The sequence below is a fragment of the Anas platyrhynchos genome, chromosome 12, assembly GCF_047663525.1.
Source record: "Anas platyrhynchos isolate ZD024472 breed Pekin duck chromosome 12, IASCAAS_PekinDuck_T2T, whole genome shotgun sequence".
Lineage (NCBI taxonomy): Eukaryota > Metazoa > Chordata > Aves > Anseriformes > Anatidae > Anas > Anas platyrhynchos.
In genome coordinates, this window is record NC_092598.1 from 6,032,449 (window position 1) to 6,051,947 (window position 19,499).

Consider the following 19,499-nt stretch of genomic DNA (forward strand, 5'->3'; position numbering starts at 1 on the left):
GGTATCAGAGCAGTGATAATGATATTTGTGTTGGGTCGCTGTATAATAACATGCATTTCCTTGGTGAGGGAGCTGTCTAACATTAGGGCCATGTCAGGGATGTGCATGAGCATTACTGAAGGACCCCAATGTACCGCTCACCCTCTGCAGAGAGGCTGTGGTGGAGCTGAGCACAGACAGGGTTGGGGCTCAAACCCCAAAGCATAACTAAAATCCACACCACAGGATTCACCCTAAAAGACCCCAGCTTCCCCAGGGCAGAAAGGAACAAACTCCTTGCTCCTTCAGCCATCGGGACCCTTCTAGCTGAAGCCCTTTTACTTGAGTGGAGAAGCCGTACTTACTTATTTTTTCTGATGATCCTATCAGCCTGCACTAATTATTTCATATGACCTCAGCATAATGCACTTTTTTTTTTTTTTCCTTTTCCCCCAAGTTTACATTTGCACGCAAGGATGTGTAACAACACGGAGAATTGATTTCTTCCCTTGTATTATCTTTGGATAACATGCATACCATCTTTGCTTGCTAACAAAGAAATAGGAAACCTCTCTTCTTTTGCTTCAGGATACCCATATGACACCCTGTTCCTGTATTTACTCTAAAGCAGCTGGACATTGATAGCAAATTAACTGAAAGCCATAGAAGAAGTCCATACCCATTTTCCTCCCCACCATGGGTAAGGAGAATGAGTACAATGCACCTTTTTTTAGCAAGGTTTTTGTTGAGTTATATAATATGTTAATGCTTCTAAATCGAAGTCAGCAGAGGTAAGGCCACATTTTTCCTGTAGCCACCCAGAAAAGAATGGTGAATAGAGAAAATTCAAGTTGCTGCAGATCAGAGCACGCCTTGCTGATAGCCTGGTTGTAGCAGAAGTCCAACAAAAATTGATAATGCTTTGGATCAAAAAGCAAGTGTTACAGGGAAGCAGGGAACCAGTGTGAGTGGATGGGGTGGGATGGGGTGGTGGATGCTGCCTCTCCCTCATCAGCTCCAGCTGTGGGTGCTGTTTGCTGATGACCAGGGTGGCTTTTGTTGAGCTGCAGCATGTGGGAGCTCCCTCTACTTCCAGGATGCGTATTTTGGGGCTGAAGAAAGAAGGATTATTCTGGCGTAAGGTCCCTTTAGGTAGGTGTGTTCATGCTTGCTGTTGTTATATAGGCCTGGGTTTTGCAGATATGGCCTCTCCTGTGTCTGGGTGTTAAAGCTGGTATGTAATGTGCTCTATGTTTCTGTCTTCTCAGCCTGAAGGCTTAGGAGACCTTTGTGGTTCCCTGCTGACAAATAGGAGAGCAGTGCTTCTGGCTTATGCTGTTGTATGAGGTCTCTAGCCCCCCTCCATGGGAAATGAGGAGCACTCAGCACCCATTAGGGTTGATGGGAGAAAACTTACAGGGACCCTCTGGAGGTCTAGGCTCAGCAGCTTCCCAACCCGGCTGATCCAGAAAGGATGGATATTGTTGGCTGTTTATCGATTGCAAATCAGATTTCCAAGGTAAGAGGCTGGGGCAGTCTCACAGGCTGATGGTTGGAGGTGCTTGAACTTGTTTACTTGCCACTTTAGAGGAAGGCTCCAAGTGCAAACCAGAAGGTGACTTCCCAACAGTTCCTCTATTTAACTCCCAGTCTGGCATGACAAACCAGGCTGGATCTAGCACAGCAAGAAAGGCTGGGGAAGAATGCCTGAAGTGGGCGTCCTGAGGAAGGTCTTTGGGGCTTAGTTCCTGTGCCTTGTCTGCAGAGGGACTGCTGGGTAAGGGAGGTGAGTGGCTGCTTCTTTTGCTGTACAAGGCTAGAGACAACTGAACTGCTCTGTACACTGCTAGGCTTTGTAAAATAGCCATACTGCTTGTGGTAGGGGGTGTCTGGAGCTCTGGAGGCGTGGACAGCACTTGGGCTGGGCTGGGTCCTGTGTCAGCTCTGTGCATCAGCAATGCCTTTTGCATCAGTGCTGTTTTAATTTCCACTGCTATAAATTCAGGCCTCAAGCAGCTTATTCCTTTGGTGTGTTTTTCTCATTCTCCATGCAAAATGATTTTTTTTCCAGGACTCTTGTGATTGTAAGCTGGAGTACACGAGTCTGGCCTCCAGCTGTTTTACACAATGCCCATGGTACAATGCTGAACATCCTGGGTGCTGCTTTCCGCACCTCTTGGCAGCAGAAATAATAATGTTAATGGACAGGAGGCTATAAAATGATAAATATTTCTTCATTTATTTGAGCACAGCAGCATCCTAATGAAGCTTAACAGTGTTAGAAAGCATAAAACCTGGTTAAAATCAGGTATTTTGGCAATTCCAATACTCCTGCTTAATAAACCTGAAGCCTTTTCTGTTTAAATGTCTATCCAGGAAGACTGAAGTCAAATAGTGTTATTAACACTGTAAAAGGGAGGGGGGAAACTCTTTTAGGGAGTTTATATAAACTCTTTTTCTAATCACTCCCTAGTTATTACACTGTGTATTATTTATGCTCCCCTCTTATAATTCTTTATTACATTCCCCTTTTCATATCTGCACTCCCACTTTGGGGGTCATTGTGTATATATATCACACAGCATCCCGTGAACATTTCTAAATGTGTTGACTCCTACAGTTATAATTTTTGTCATTGCAAGAGAATCTACAGCAGAGATAATGATTTTTCTTATTTTTTCTGCACTTAATGCCTTTTAAATGGTAACTTGGTGACAGTATCTGCTTCAAACTTTCTAGAGCTCTGCCATAAAGTACAGACAGTCTATTATTGCTATAGATTTTATGTTCACTCAGTTTGCTCTGAAAGGCTGTGTGGACATGTATGCACAATGTGTGATTATGAGAAATTCTCTCCTCTGTCTGTTGGGCCCCAAACTGTTGTCTGTTAGTAATACGTCGTGGAAAGAGCGCAAAGCATTGCCTCGTGCATGAATGATTCTGTAGTGTTTGGGGTGATCTTTGTGTATGTTTTTTTTTTTTTTTTTTTTTTTTTTTTTTTTTAAACATGTGAAAAGAGAAGGTGGTGGAGTACATGTTTTTCATTTCCTGATAATTGTAGTAGGTAGTTACCAGGGCGAATGAAGTGAGCCACACTTCAAATGCTCATTTTCTGTTCAGATACAATCTTTCATAGTATTAAGAACGGAGCATTGCTGTATTAAACACTAGCATTGTAGATGACAAAAGTACAGTCCTCAGGGCTGATAAGGAGTGGGGAATTTGTGTGCTGCATGATACAGTGAGTGTCAGAGAAGAAAATAGATGCTTATTAGCAGGAGTTACTGTCCTGTATTGCAAGGACATGGAATAAGTTAGCCTGATGGGGGGCACTACTTGAAACTGTGCTGTAATAGGTTATACCTAGGTGCTTCTCTGAGTTTCTCTTCTGTTTCTGACTACTTTTCATTGACAGCTCTCTGATTCCCAGATCCGGGAGGAGGCAGAAGCTGAGGTGCTATATGTGGCCGTGGAAATCATAACTTCTCAAATACTGGTGTAAGGAGAACTAGAAAAATCACCTGGAAGTTGCCTCATTTTGCAAGGCCCAGAAGTGGTGATGCTGTGAGAATTAACACCTGCATTTCAGCATCTAGCACTTCTGGCTTTTTTAATCAGAAAACAAGAGGTTGTGGTTGGGTTAGCAGTGATGGTCTCTGCCTTATACCCCCAAAGTCACCCTTCTGCCCCCTTCCTTACAAAAACCTGCATATTTTCTGCAAAATAAGTTAGTCATCCAAGAGCTCCAATCCATATCTAAACTATGCATCTGGGTGATCAATTTTATGGATTTCTTTCAAGTGCCTCTGTCAAAATGATCACTAAGTGCCAGATTGTTCTCCACACCTGCAGGTACCTTGCTGCACTGGTACCATTCTCTCGGTATCTCCACAGGTCTCCGTAATTTTATTCTTTTTGATAACGTAATCTGCCTTTTTGTGAAGGAAAAGAGCAAATCTGTTTGAATTGTTGAGAATTGACTACGTTTCAAGTGAGCTGACTTGCTTGCATACAAGGGAAGTGCATTTAACATGATCTTTTAAAATAAATAGCTGTTCAGGCATGTAAGTTGGGACAGACTGTATGTCAGCTGTATGAGCAACTGCCTTCTCTAGTGGCACTTGTGGAAGGATCTATCCCCTTATTCTGGGGATGATATTGCAAAATTATGGCTGCATTGGACAACCGATTTCAGTGCTGCATTAGGAGGGATGAGTGGGCAATGATGCTTCCAGCTTCACCAGTGCAGCATTTTCTGTGGAGTTTGTGGGCATGAGGTTTATTTTTACTTTACATGAGTCTGATAATTACTGCTGTTATTGCAGCTTGTGTTAGTCAGCTAAAGCCACCTGTCCTGTGGATGTGGACAGCATGAGTTGCTATTGATGGCTGGAGTTCAGAAAGCAGTCGAGGGGCTAAAAAGGAACCTTTCCCTCCCTGCAAGGCAAAATCCTGTCAATAGCAAAGGAAACGTGTGTGGTGGAAATATGCCAGCAGGGTGTGCGATGGCGAGCACAGAGAGGCTGAACACTGTGGATACGAGACACAGCAATTGATGGAGGTGGTTATTTTCTCCCCCGCGATGCCCTGCTAATGCTGGCGAGGCCTCGTCTTTCGTTAGCAGCCAAGCTACCTGTCAGAGCAAGCCCTGGCCGCGGCTGGACCAAGGCTCTTGGCAGCTTTTCACTTCCTCTTGTTCATTGTTTTCACTAAATCTCCTTACCCGTGCTGGTCCTGATGTAAGTGAAAGGTGAAGGTTTGTGACACTGAAAGCCAGAGCCGTGTCTCAGCGAAGCGTGGCGATAAGCCACTTCCTTCCCCTAAAACGCACAGGGGCTGGGGCAGGGCTAGGCTCGGGGCCCGGCTGGGGAACACTGCCCACACCTGAAGCCATCCCAGCAGCGTGCAGATGCCACCAGGCTCTTGGGCTTCTTGTTCACCCTGAAGCTCCTGCGCTGCCTGGAGAAGGGACTTCAACATTGAACTTCATAAATGCAGATCGTACACTTCTCATTCGCATAACATAAAAAAGGTGGGGCAGCTCATCTTAATCCTGTAATTTGTTTCTTCTCTCCCCACACCTCATTTGTCTCAGGAAATGAATGGGAGCAGAAAGGGTCCCTGCGTGCCATGCCTGTCCCCTGCTGCTGCACGCAGTGCCTGTGCAGGAGACCTCCTTGTTTGACGCCTTCCTATTGTGCTGGGAACGGCCCTCTGTGTGTTTGCTCAGGATATAAGAATATGAAAAATTGCTGATCGTAGATCATCTCCATAAATCTTGCAGACAATAAGTCATAAAACCTTGTGTCCTTACATATGGCAGTAGCCCAGGGACAGCTTTACCAGATGTGAGCAACCGCCCTTGGAAAAAAAAGTAAAAAAAAAATAAAAATTGTTTCAGTTGGAAAACTCGCACCGTTCCCAGTGCCTGGAGCAGAGGCTGTGGCTGGGGAAGGCACCATCCCTCCCAGCCTCCGTCACGCTGCCTCTGTGCCTGGCCAGAGCTGCGCTTTCGGAAGCAGCTTGAGAGAGGTAACCGGGTTATGGTCTGGAAGCTGTCTGCTGTCAATAAGTGAGGCCTGGTTAGCTTTTCCCTCCTCTGGTTTGCATATCTATCAAGTAAAATTAAAGGAGACGTAGGAAGGAGCCTTATTGTCTAATAGCCGTGCCAAGCTGTTACTTCTCTCGGCTCATGAATATAACCAAAGTGCTTCGCAAACTGGAAGCGAAGCCTGCAAAAATGCTGCATACCACAGGGTGGGGGGGAAGGTGGGCTGAGAGAAATACTTCTCTGAGCTGGATACAGGTGTGAGTACTGCTTGGTTCGAGCTTCATTTATGTTCAGATGGTTAATGTAAAGAACTACGTCCATATATCCCGTCCTGCATATAGTGATTCCCTCTTGTCCCCATCCTTACACCAGTTGTGTTATACAAACTCTTTCTCTCCATTACTCATGCCACTGAGTTTCTGTGCAATATTTAGGGAGGTTATCTGAAAGCAGTCCTGCTCTCCAGGTAGCTGACACCCATTGGTATCAATTGGCTTTAGCACTGGCCTGCAGTTTCTTTTTATAACACCGGGCTGAGCAGTGCTTTGTAGCCTGGCTGCTGCCCTGCCTTGCTGCTGACCCTCGGTGTCTGCTGCAGGAATGAAGCCAATAATCCCAAACTTGGTGTGTAGATGCCTTATCTCCTTTTATAAGATATGGTCATTCTGGACTCTGTATATATACGTATATTTTAATCCAGGTACTTATATGCTCTTTTTCTGCTCCAACTTCTGGCTCTCATCATCCTGTATTACTTGTTTTGCTACTAATTTACCTGGGAATGCCAACTTGGTGACTTTGGTTGTCTCTTGTGGCTCAGGATTGCAAATAAACCAAACCTGAGCAGATGGATCAGAGTTGTGGTAGTGTACAAGCTTCTCATTTTCCACTTCCTCCAGTAATTTTATTTCCCCTGTGTACAGACAACAAATTGGAGATTGGTGTTAGAGGCACAAATTAAAAATACATCAGCCAATGTAAGAATGACACCCTGACATTCATCAAATGCAATCTATTATCACTCAAGTATTATTTGTTGCTAGGTTAATTGGGTTGTATTTAAATTAATGGGACAGGTAAATAAACCAATTTTTTCTCACTTTTTTGGTTTAAAAAGAAAAAAAAATCATCGGATTTTTAAGGATTTTATGCATTTATTTTGTCAGGGGGTCGTCTGTTTCAGTGCTAAAGCTTCTCAGGTGATTTCTCAACACATGCAGAAGTGTTGCTAATGGGCTTTACTTCTGTTTGAGTAAGATGTAGAGGATGCATTAAAAATAGCTTCTAGCCTGGATGAGCCAGGTTTTGGCAGGGGGTGAGAATGGGGGAGGAGGGAAGCATTCACATTCAGGTGTGCTGTTTAAGCATTGACTAGCAAAAAAAAAAAAGCATCCAGCTTTAGATACTTTACTATGTCAAAGTCATTACAGATTTTCTTCCTTGAGGTGAGGTTATATCCTTTATAGCAACATTTGGTAGTTGCTTTAAATTATTAAAGGTATTTCATAGGATTGTAGCTCTTTGAGCATAGTTTGCAAAGAGGGCCCCTGCCTGTATTCTTAAGGTAGGTTAATGATGACTTTCCTGGTGCAATGTGTCCAGGACACTGAGGTTAATAAAACCCGTAGCTCTTCTTCATGACTATCATGGGATATTTAATGTTCAGGAGTGTGCAAGACCTCAGCTTAATGTTCCATATGAAGAATAGTGCTGCCAAGCACTCATCATCCCTAGTGCCAGTGCAGGGAAGAGTTCAGTACCTCTGCATATGTCTGTCCACCCTGCTGCTGGAGGGACTAGGGGATGGGAACGGCCACCAGGCCACTTGGCCACTGGTCCTGACCTCTGCTGATGCCTGTGCTGAGGAGCGTTGTGCTCGAGACGCAAGTCCCTGTGCAGTGTGGCTGATGATTCACTCCAGGCTGGCCTGATGAAAGCGTCCATTTGATACGATCTCTTTATTTTCCTCTTTCGTCCTCGCCTGCCGCCCCCATCCAAGAAGGGGAAGGAATGTTTTCTAGGGGGGAATAATGAAAGACTCGTGTGGGAGAGCAGGGTCTGCCCTGGTGAAAACTCTCTGAAACAAAGACAGAAAGGAGGTGGGTGTATGGGGAGTTCATTTCTCCCTTCCTTTCCCCTCTGTCCCCAAAGAGCTTGAGACTTTAAAATAGTCCAGCATTGTTCTGGGACTTAGTGGGCTTTTCTAGCTGTGAACATTGCAGAAAATACCACAGCAATGACAGTACAGCGCTGTCTGTATTCTCTCTGTGCGCTGGCTGGACAGGGATTTTTCATTTCATGCATCATTTACAGCCTTCTGCATTGATCTACAAAGTCAGTGCGTATTGCTAACACAAAGGAAAAGAAGAAAGGGAAGAGAGAGGCCTGAATGACAAAGTTCAGATCTGAAATCATGCCTCAGCTACAACTTCCCCAATGCATTGGCTGTGCCTTATGGCCTTTCTCCTGCTATAAGAAGGACAGTTTAAATCATAAAGATTGGTTAGCGGTTTGAGCAAAGTTCTCGAGTCCCCTCAACTTCAGAAAGAAATCAAATCTGGTTTGTCCTGTAATGTGGAAAGGTCCCCCAGCCCTGGGCTGGGATTTTCCACTACAGGGCTGTCAACGGACATATCCATATACTGGGAGATGGTTGCATTTGGCAACTTTGACACCTGTTTTTCCCATAATCTAAGACATTGGGGTATTTCAGAGCACCATCAGGTGTTTTTGCTAATTCAGCTAGTTCCTGACCCTCCTCAATAGATGGCTCCATAAGCAGGTATCCGGCACTTCTATACTCAGGCAACATGCTCTTTCCAAAGCAGAATGTGTGCACCCTATTACAGCAAGGAAGAGAGACACAAACAGAGAAAAGTAGGAGTGAGAGCACAAAACCAGGCAAAATGCTTGGGGGTGTTAAGCTGGAGTGACCATGCAAGGGGAAAGGATGACTAAGAATTCCTTGTTTCATTTTGCTTACAGGGATGCCTGCTATTCTTTAAAATGAGATACAGGTACTTATTAAAAAATAAATAAATAAATAAATAAATAAAATTAGTGGCAGGGAGAATCTGTTTTGCTTATCCCTTCTGTGGGCTTTTATAGGAGAGGAAGCCCAAGCTCCAGGAGAAATATTGTCTTTCTTTCCACCCTTATTTTCCAGATATATATCATACCAACATTTGCCAAATTACTTTGTCTGCCAGCAGAGACTTTTCCTAATTCATTTTTTAAAGATGAAAAGCTAGCATTTAGTGATTTCTTTTTTCTTTAAAAAAAAAAAAAAAAAAAGTCCTGTCTAGGCATGCTTGTTACACATGCAATTTTGGTTTATCACTGTAACAAGCACCCTAATCTCCTCCATCTGCTTTAATGAACTACTAGTATAATCTTGTCATTTCAGTTCGCTGTACCTTGCCGTTCAGTGAAGTCTCATTTCCCGTGCCAATCGCCGAAGGCCATTAGTCAGCAACAAAGCCGGTTCACCAAAAACAACCCCAGTTGAGAACAGTGAGGTACAAAGTTTGTCTGGAGCTGTTCCTCCAGCAGCTGGGCTGGTTCATCAGCTTGTCCGGCCCGGCCGCAGTGCCTGCACTGCCAGGTGCTGTGGGCCCAGCAGGGGCTGAGCTAGCACCAAGGACCAAAATGTCCCCCAGGATGCAGGTGGCTCCCTCAGCTCCCAGCGCAACGCCTCCACCCGGGCTGCGTTTTTTGTGTTTTCCCCTGGGACCTGTAGGCAAGTGCCAGCTGTAAGGCATCCAAACCTCCATGAAATGGCTGTCCCCACCTACACCGCTCCCCTTCCCCAGCGGCAGGTATTGGGCAACGCTTGCTCTGTGGGTTATATATAGAAACATGAAGGTGCATTAGAACCTGGCTTGAATGTTCTCTGAAGTCAAACCCCAAAGTCTGTATGAGGAAGCTATGTGGGGTATAGAGGGAAATAAATTACTGATTCAGAAAATCCTCTTGGCCTATGCTCTGGTCCTGGGTTTTGCTCTTGGCATATGCAGTGGCTTTGCAGGCATTGGGGGCTGCCTGCAGTGTTCCCCTGCCCACACAGTCAGTGACATGCCACCACCTAGGAGAGCACTGAGCTCTGTGTGAGGGAGGTCGTGTGCTCTTGAGTGATCTTTTGGCTGCCCTCGCTGGAGAAATAACAGTGTATTCATTGATTGCTGCAGAGTCGCCTCTGAAATGGCCATCAGCCTTCTGATTCAACAGAGATGACGCTACAAGTGTTATGTCCTGCCATATTTTGATAACAAACTGCATTTCCTTCTAATCAGGATATATTTGACACCACTGGGTGTTCTGTACTGTTCTTTGAATATCGGAAATATCCCATGTACGTACTTCAAATTGGCTCTTAACTTTTGAGCTAAATGGCTGAAACCAGGCTCTCAGGTCTTCAACTCAATCTTTAATCTCTTTGTTTAGGGTGTCTACGAAAGGTAACTTGTGCCAGATGTAATTGGTGTTTAATGTTGTGGTCATAAGAGCGAATGAGAACAATCCCATAGTCCTTATTGCCTCCCCAGATTGCTATTGGTTACAATCACTTCAGAGCCAATATCAGGTTATGTCAATCATTACTGCAAGAAATAGGCCCTTGACACAGAGGAATCCCATTCAATAGCCTTCTATATCATGATTGATTTCAAGACTTAGTATAAAAATGTATCGGAAGGTTCAGAAGATCCACCAGACCTTATATATTCTGTTTTAACTTCTTTCCAATCTGATGAAGATAAACATTCTGGTGGTCACCTCTTCCTTCATGTGCCTTTAGTGTTTCCACTTGTGGTACAACTGTAATTACCTCTTCCATTTGCTACTACTTTGAATACAATCTCACTCTGGGTGAGTGAGTATTCAACCGAACATTACAAGGTTTAGTAGATCTGGAATCTCAAATTAAGCTGCCTCAGAATCATTACCCTGGGGACCTTTTCAGCCTGGAAATTTTCTCGTCTGCTTTGCCGAGTGATGCAAGGCCAGAAGTGATTTAGGGGGCTGTCTCACTCTCAAGCCTAATCTCATCAGTGAAAGTCATCTTTTTAAAATACCTGGGTAGTGAGGAGCCTAAAAGTCTCCTTGAAAGGGTTACAAGATGGAGATGAAAGGATTTATGACCTGGGAGACCAGAGCAGCAGTCAGAATGGGGCTACTGGGAGCCATGGCTAGCTTCAGATCTGTGCAGGGTATGTAGTTCTTCAGAGTTTTTTTCTTTTTTAATCAAGTGTCTTACTAATAATGATATTAACGATAATTAATTATAAAACTTGATAATTAAGATTTGCGGTCATTCCTCTGAGCAGCTGTTAGCTTCTTGCAACCCACTAAGATTTCCCATTTCTTCTTGCTCAGCAACTCTGGCTCCTATTGGATTACTCAGCTGTTTACGTACGCTGGGTGAGATGGGAATGCTTACAGGTATGTTGAGCCAGTGTTTGCCTCTTCAGATATCAAAATTAATAGTTAAAAACACTGCTCTTTAGATATATTGCTCTTTTTTTTTTTTTTTCTACTGATGTTTCCACCTCAACTAGTGACATAGACATGTCACCATGAAAAACTAGTAAGAAAGCATGGTTATCTTCTGTAATCTAATAAGCCATCAGTGTGCAAAAAAGGAGGTCAGCCAAATGCGGCTCCTTTCAGTTTAAAAGTCTGAAAATGACTCACTCCTTATTTAGTCTTATAATGAGCTCCCGCCCACTTAGGGCAAGCTTCTAATTTCAGTTGCTCTGGATTAAATCCAGAAAGCTTCCACTGAACTGGATGAAGCTCCTGTCAATTGACATAGCTGGATCCGGCCTTGGGTGCTTGCTGGTGATCATGGCTGGGCAGAGCCTCCTGCCCCAGGAGAGGAGGCTGTTTTCAATGCAGGCTGAATGGGACTGTGAGCTCAGGCATGCATCTCCGCTCCTCAGAGCTGGATATGAAGATTCTGAGAAACTCAGTAATGTCAGAGTAGTGGCGTTACTGTGTCCCCCATATGTTCTGCTACCAGTAAGTTTAGTTCTTGACATGTAGTTTTTTTCCTCTCAAGTCCTACATTCCTCATAGTAAAGTACCAATCACTTTCATGAGTGAGCATGAGCACTGCAGTTTCTCAGATTTCCATTTCAATGTCACTTAGAGACATGTCAGTTGTTAGACAGAAAGATATTGGTAAAGTAATTCAGACCCTTCTAACCTTGCTTTCCTGCTAAGAGAAATAGAGCTTAACAAGTATTTTTCAGACTTTGTTTTATGACAACCTCTTCTGTTCCTCTCTTATTTCCCGAACTCCCCCCCCTAGTTCTTCTCTGAAGGAAACCAAGGGTGTGAGTTAAGTGTGTGATGGAGAAGTAACACAAAGGAAGGTGGCCACCCAAACTACTTCTGCTTAACAGGCTGCTAAGGCCTGGTGGCAATGGTCATCTGGGCCCCTTGAGAAAACCTTGTCCAGAATGAAGTTCTTGAAGGGCAATGGAAATAGCTGAAATCTTGAGGCTGTCTGGGTTAATAAAGGTGCTTCCTGACATATGAGAAAATTTTCACGTTAAGGTCATTCCCTTGGATTAAGGGACAAAATCTGCCCTCCAGGCAATAATAATGTCTGTAGTGAGAGGGTTTTTTTTGCTGCTGGGAGGAGATCAGGAGTTGTGGTCCTTCATATGAGTGCAGAAATGTCTAGGGAAAACAGCCGCAACAGGCCAGAGCAGCAAAACCCCAGTGGACAAAGACAGACTTCATCTTGTGCATCTGAAGCTGTGGCAGCAAGGATCGCCTGGGGAAAGCGCTGCTCTCTGAATCAGATCTTGTCCAAAATGCTCGAGTTAAGCAACCCTATGCTTGGAGAGAGCAAAACAAGGAAAAAAAATCTTTTTCAGAATTGCAGACAGTCAGGATGTCAGTTTTATATCCCCAGGATGACACCTTAAGAAGCATGACGTCAGCGTGTGGGTTTCAGTGGTGACTCAAAAGGAAGCCTGACACCTACTCAGGCAGCACGGCGTTTCCTGGGCTCCTGGCCCACCGCTGGCCATGGCTACCCTGGCTAATGTGCCAACACACGACACACAAAGGTAGAGCTGCAGGACGTGCCCCAGTCTCAAATGTCATATTTAACGCTAACTTTTTACTTCATGGAAAAGCACGGTGGAGACTGTTTACTTTGATATGTCTGAGACAGCCTTGCTCCTGATGTTTCTATAAATGTCTAGGATGAAGAGTGCTCAGGCACTTACAAGCTTAGGCTGTCAAAACCTGCTGTGATTTATTATGATTTAATATAATTCCTAGAAATTACTCTCAATACACGTGTTGTGTAATTGTTTCACAAGAGGGCTGTTTCTAATCACCTGGCAGAAGCAAGGTTCAGGCTAACAGCGGCAAGTTTGACTAAGCAGGACAATTCAAACCATCTACAGCAAGATGCGGCCTTTCCATTTCATTCTGCAGCTTTTCATGGTGACTTTCCTGTTCGTTCTTTTTTCTGGTCTGTAAAATGGATTGGAGACACGCTTTAAATGCAGGGCCAAGCTTGTTGGTACGACTTTTTGTTGCTTGTCTGGTTCCCAGCAGCCTGGGTCTGTCTCGGAGCACGTAATGAGGGACACCAGGCCCTGTGTAAAGCTGTGCTGGGAAATGCTTGCTCAGCAGCCCCAAGGCTCACAGCTTCAGCGCCCTGCGTTTCACATAGAGTGAGACACCTCGATGCTTTGCGGAACCTAAGCCCCTGGGCTCGCTCGGTGTCTCTGGCATTTAGTCAGTGGAAGACTTCCAAAATAGCTACGACTTTCAGGGTTCAGCGTCTTGTTTGGTACAGTGGGAGAAGACATTCTTTTATAGCATTGATGGAGACTTTCAGAGGATGTTACTCACTGACAAATTTCAGTTTCAAACATGAACTGCATTCACAAGTGTTCATTTCATTCACCTTTTTTGTTCTTTTCCCCTCCCTTCCTGTGAGACCCAGATCAGGACAGTTTTTTTGGGGGGGAAATACAATGCTGGCTATGCGAAGTACTGCGTATAGCACCAAGTCCTTTTAGTTTGATGTTTTACCATAATTTCACTTGAGATATCTTTGTACTACACACACATATCGTGGAATAGTACTTCAAAGCTACAAAGCAGCCCATTACCACTGCAGATGTGACCAAAGGTCTCTCAAATCCCATGTTCTCCACTCTATTCATATGGCACTGAATGCTAAAATACTCTTATAATAGCTGTTTTTTCTTTTCCTCCAAAATCAACCCCCTATAAATTAACTTCAACAAGGTTGCCTCAGTACAAATACCTCTATGACTTTACGTGTAACCTGTTGTTACTGCAGAGAACACAGCAGGCGTACAAAGATAAAGCAGTAGAACGGTTACCCCAGTGTTTTGGGAAAGGCTTAAGACTGCTCTGCCACTAGGGTTCATTGCAAGGGCCTGAGCTGAGATACTTGAATTCTTTCTTAACTGGTTATAACTAAATACAGGCCAAGGTGGAAACTCCCACAGTCTGTTTTGAACCTTTCACCACTAGAAAGGAAACCCTGCTCTGAGGTGTGCCTTATCAGTAATTGCTGATGAGTTTTTGCCCTTCTAGTGCTCAGCCCCAATCCTACTGAGGAGTCTTTCTCTGCACTTATTTAGTTCTCGTCCCCTTTGCTCAGTGCGAGCAGTGTTCAAACAAAACTGGAAGCCCTGGCTGGTTTCCTGGAGGCTTTGTTGAAGTGCTGCTGTCACGCTGCCAGCTGCAACCTGTCCCCAGGGCTGCAGCTTGCTGCCAGCGCCTTGTGGTATGGTGCTGGGGCTAGAAACACTAGTACACATTTTTAAAAATTAAAAAATAAAATAACAAAAAATAAATTTAAACTTTCCACGTTGTTGGTCTTTTGGCAAATAGCAGTCTCAAATGTCATGCCTGCACTCCCAACCTAATTGTTAATTGGTCAATCGACCTCTAGCTGACTGGCATATTGCTCGGATCATCTGAAAGCCTTTTGGCACCGCTTGCAAGGCTCAGGTTAGTTGCTTACACTTGGTACAATCTGGTTACAAACTGTCGTTGCTCTGAATCATCAGGGCCAGCGCCAAGCCTGCTGGTGGCAGCAGGAAGGGCTCCCTTCGGGCTCCTGAGCCTCGGGTGGTGCCCTGAGCACACTGCACTAGCAACAAACAATGGTAAGGGGCTGTGCTAGCCAGGAGGGTCCAGGTTCAGGCTGCCACTGGCGTGCAGACGCTCATCGGTGACGGAAGGCGCTCGCTCTGATCTTGAACAGTGCTGAGAGCCTTTTATCAGATTTTAATACAAAATGAGGGCAATTAATTTCTACGCCCTTATCTTATCTCGCTGATCTTACAAGCCGTTTCAAAGTTTGGTTTCTCGTTTCCCGTTCCTGAACACGGACTGCAACACAGTTATAGTTCAGAAATCTATAATTCAAACTTCAAGACCGACCGCGCTTCCCGTGCAGGTCTTTTCATAATTGGTTTTCGGACTGGTCTGTTCTGTGATGTAATTGTTAGCAGCTGTAAAAAGATAACTCACATTTTTAAAAGCCTAATGCTTGCTCTGTGCAGATAAAAACTGTGACAAATTATGTTCCAAAAAATCATAAAAGTAGAGAGACATGTTAATAACCAAAGGTGAAGTTTCACTTGGAGGTCAGCAGGAGCTATTAAAGTGGTCAGTAATTCCAGGGTTTGCCAGTAGTGATTTGACCATATCACTTATCTACACTGGTCCATGCTTAAGCATCTCCCTCAGTGCAAAAATAATCCACTGAGAGTAATACAGGAGGTCAGAGGTAACTATGGAGAAAAAGCAATATTGTCAAAATAAACCAGGCTTTCAAGAGCAGACATTCAAATTCCCAGTCCATTGAAATGTTTTGAGTTTGACAATTTTACCACGCTGCTTGGACACATTATTTAAAATATTGCTTTTCATTATGTTCAGATAAAAAAAAAAAAAAAAAAAAAAAAGATCAAGCAGATCATGTTAAAAAGGGTATAAGCTAAGGAATGGCATTTCAAGTTGTCATGTGAACATCTGGTGATAAAAGGCAATTCTTAGTTCCAGAATTTCAGAGACACTAAAATGGGGCCAAATAATAAACGTGGATACAATGCAAATTTCACAAAGCAGGAGCTGGAATTGCCAAGCATTGCTGCTGTCACCAGGGGAGGGAATCCCTTCCTCCCTCCTTCCATATCAACATGCTTGCTGGGTGGCAAAAAAAAGCAAAGCAGTGTCCAGATGTGCTTCTCTTAGAACTGAAATCCACCTCTAAGTGATAGGTAAATTCATGATCTCACTGATTTTTGCATGAGGGTTTCTGCCAGTGTCAAAAGCAGCAGAAGAATCCGTGCCAGTGTAAAATGCTGAAAGAGCATCACTGCTAGGCTGGGATATGAGAATGATGTGTTTAGCTCCCTGGTCACTGGTATCCTGCAAGATTAGTTGTTGCTCAAAGGCATGGACCTAAGATGTGGGAAAATACTCTGGGAGAGGCTGTATTTCTTCTCCTCTGGCTGCCTGAGCTGCTCAGGCTGCAAGCAGTGGGGTGTGGGTGGGCTCGCACTGTGTTCTTACATCACCCAGGGTAACAAAGTTGGCATCTCCTGACCATTGCTGTTTTTTTATACTCATAATTAAAATCTCAATTATGTTATCTAAAAATGACCTCTTCAACTGTGCAGTTAGTTAGATAATTTTGAGCAAGCTTGTCCCATCAACTTTTGGACATGAAATAGTCATTGTGCAAGGTATGTTATCTGTCTGTACAGAATATTTTGATAAATGTTATATATATATTTCAGCACACCTTTTTGTTCAAAAGAAACTACCTGTGGTTAAATGATGCCTTGATAAGTCTTAAAGAGCAAGTGTTCACAAGTATTCATATAATGTGTATTTCTTTTTCTAAAAGCCTGGAATGTGTTTGATAAATATGGATTATAGCAGGATAATTTACATGTTCAAAATGTTCTCTCATTTACATGTGAGACTGCAATTCCTCCCTGCTGCAGGCGTTTTTCTTACGTATTCAATGTACTTATTAAAAAAAAAGAAATCACAAAAGTTTACAAAGCTTAATTTATAGCCCAAGAAGAAAACACGTAGTGAGGCATGTAATGAGAATATCCTGTTTATTTCTGAGCCATTTCAAATGCTCTCATTTTCTAATACTTGAGGCAATTCAATAAAGTTATTGATTCACACCTGCTCTGTTACGTCGCTTTTGCAATGAGATCCAGCAGAAGTGAAACCACGCATCTGCATACACCTGAAACTTGCAGCAATTTGAAGTTGGACCTGTCTAGCGTTGCAACAGGTGTTACCCAGGTGCTAGCAGACATTTAGCTATGTGGGTATAATGAATACCGCTGTCATATACAACATATGCATGTTGTAGGCTGTGCGCTATGCATGGTGCATGGCAGGTATAAATACACACAAAAAATATCCTGGGCTACCAAGTATAACTTTGCTATGTTTTGAGCTATGTAATGAGCTATTATTATTATTATTATTGTGATTGGGGGACAAGGATAAGAATGTTGTATGTAGTATAGTAGAAACGGAAGAGGTGTTTTGTTTTGTTTTGTTTGTTTTGTTTTGTTTTGTTTTCCAGCAGCTCTTTACTCAAGGGATACATTTGTCTTTGTGGAGAAGATGCAAGAAAGAGATCCTCTTCCCATTAGGAAAGTGAAAAATGAGATCCGTGTTGTAAACCTGGTGAGACCAGCCCATGGGCCAGATCTGTTGTAATGAAGAAGGAGAAAGGAAGCCCCTGTTTTGCAAAGTACAAATGATGGGCTCCAAACTGAACCTTAGGACTAGCACCTGACTGTTCAAATTATTATTCTTCAGCTGATATGTAAGCTCTCTAAGCTGCACCCTGAATCTGAAAAAGAGAACCTGCAGCCTCACCAGAACAGGCTTTCTCTTTTAGAGATTTCTGGGCAAACCGAAGTGAGCAGCCCCTTGACACTGTTTTGCCTCTTAGATTGCAATCCAGCCAAAAATCAAACATCGAGAGGCCCTTCCATCTCCTCAGAAGGGTTTGAATCTGCTTGAAACCTCAGGAGGGAAGAATTTAGGGAAATGTTTCTTCCTAAAGGGGTTCAACAGCCACTCACCTAAACTTACAGTCAAAGCAAATATACTTCAAAAAAAAATAAACATGAGAATAACAAGTTCAGCTAGAGAACAAAGTTTATTTTCCCCTTATTTGTTCACTTACCACTCCTTTCTTTTTGTTTCTAAATTTCTTTATTGTTTTTCTGTACCTCTGCAAGGGCTACTGAGATGCAGGATTCGCATCACCCACTGGTGGCAGCAATGGCAGTTTTATGGCTTCTCTTAGCTAACCATTATCAGGCAACTCCGCACACCGAGTGGAAGGCACAATATTGCTTTAACACCCCTCTGATTTCCTTCCTCCCAGGGGGCAAATGCTCTGCAGAGAAACCTCCACACTGCTGACCACAATTGCTGTAATTTGTTAGTCTAATGGGAAAAAGTACACAGCCTTTCAAAACTGGAAGTATAAAATAATAGTGTGATACTTTATATAAATGGTGCTTGTGCTTCGAAGTGCCTCTGGTTCGGCTGAGCTCTTCCCTTGGAGAGCCTTGATAACCTGGATTAACTCTGCCTGGCAGGAAAAGCATTTGTTAATAAATTATAAGGCAACAAGTAACTGCAGAAATATATATATATATATATATATATATATATATATATATATAATTAAAAAAATTGTAGGAAAAGATATGCTGTATGAGAGACAGAAAACTGCAGGCTGAAGAATCATTTACCAATTAAGTACAAGCTGCTTTAAAAATAAGCATATGAACATCAGGAATTCTTGGACTCAAACTGTCTGAACAAAGGGCAGGATTGGGTTTTGCATCATTTACCCTCTAGGGAAGCTGTGCTGTAAGCCCACATGGCAGCAGTGACACAGTGGTGGCTCTGTTCTGATGCAGGGAGCTGCGGCATGTGATGGGTGGCAGAGACAGGTAGGGCTCAGCAGCATCGTGACCCACTGTAATGCTGGAGCTCAGTGTTTGTAGGTGTCCGAACCTCATCTGTGCTTCTAAAATAAGTATTTAGATTCCCAAGGCCAGAGGCAGACACTCTGCAGGCTTCCTGTGAAGTGCTGGGGAGGGGTAAGCCCTTTACATGCTTTCATGACTATGCACCCCTGAGTCATGTAGAAATAGGCCCGCAACACCTCGTCCCTATGCTGTAGATGTGATCTGTGTAATTAATTTTCTTTTTTTGTCAGCTACTTTCGTGCAATTTTCCCTGTGGTTGGTGCTTCTAGCACCTCCCTGCCCAGGGCGGCATGCAGGTATCCTGTCTGGGAGAAGCCCGATGGCTACCTCTGAAGCCATGCTCAAACTTTGATCTCCCTGACTCTACAGGTTAGTTAGGGAGTTCGTTGAGTTGCACAGAGGGATCCCTGAAGACATCTGTGATTTGCTGATGCAGTGTTTGGTGGACTTTTCTCTGGGTCTTTCTGATTTGTTATTAGTATGCGTTAAGGTAGCAGAACTGCTGTAATTATGAGCAGCAAACTTAGCAAGGCCTCTTGCAGCTAGTTTTGATACAGACCCCAGGAATGGGACCACATCCCCAGCTTTGTTCAGGCTTGTAGCACACAAAATAGCCACGGTGCTGGGCTGAACACAGTGCTCAGGACAAACAGCCTAGCTCTAACTCACCTCCGTGCACTCACAACAGGAGGTGCAACAAAGCTTGGGCTTGCACACTCCTGGGGTTGGTAGTACATTTAATGCAGTGTTAGTCATACACTAATTGTTCCTCCTCAAATTGATGTAAATCATGAATGCGCTCCAAACACTCTTAAAGTTTCCTTTTCAGATGTAATTCCTTAGCATCCTCTACATAATAGCTTTTCCCATGGAAACAACCCGATTGATTTCTTTGGGCCAAGGCTCTC

At 43.7% G+C, this 19,499-nt stretch overlaps 1 protein-coding gene and 1 long non-coding RNA gene across 3 annotated transcripts in view; both read left to right on the forward strand.

The window, feature by feature from the left end:
- Nucleotides 1-19,499, forward strand: part of MAF (MAF bZIP transcription factor) — a 177,164-nt gene that overhangs the window by 85,825 nt on the left and 71,840 nt on the right. The window lies entirely within an intron of this gene.
- LOC140003522 (uncharacterized) lies at nucleotides 1,012-18,215 on the forward strand. Its single transcript, XR_011812330.1, has 3 exons — nucleotides 1,012-1,131; nucleotides 1,248-1,498; nucleotides 17,160-18,215. It is a non-coding gene; the product is annotated as an uncharacterized lncRNA (long non-coding RNA).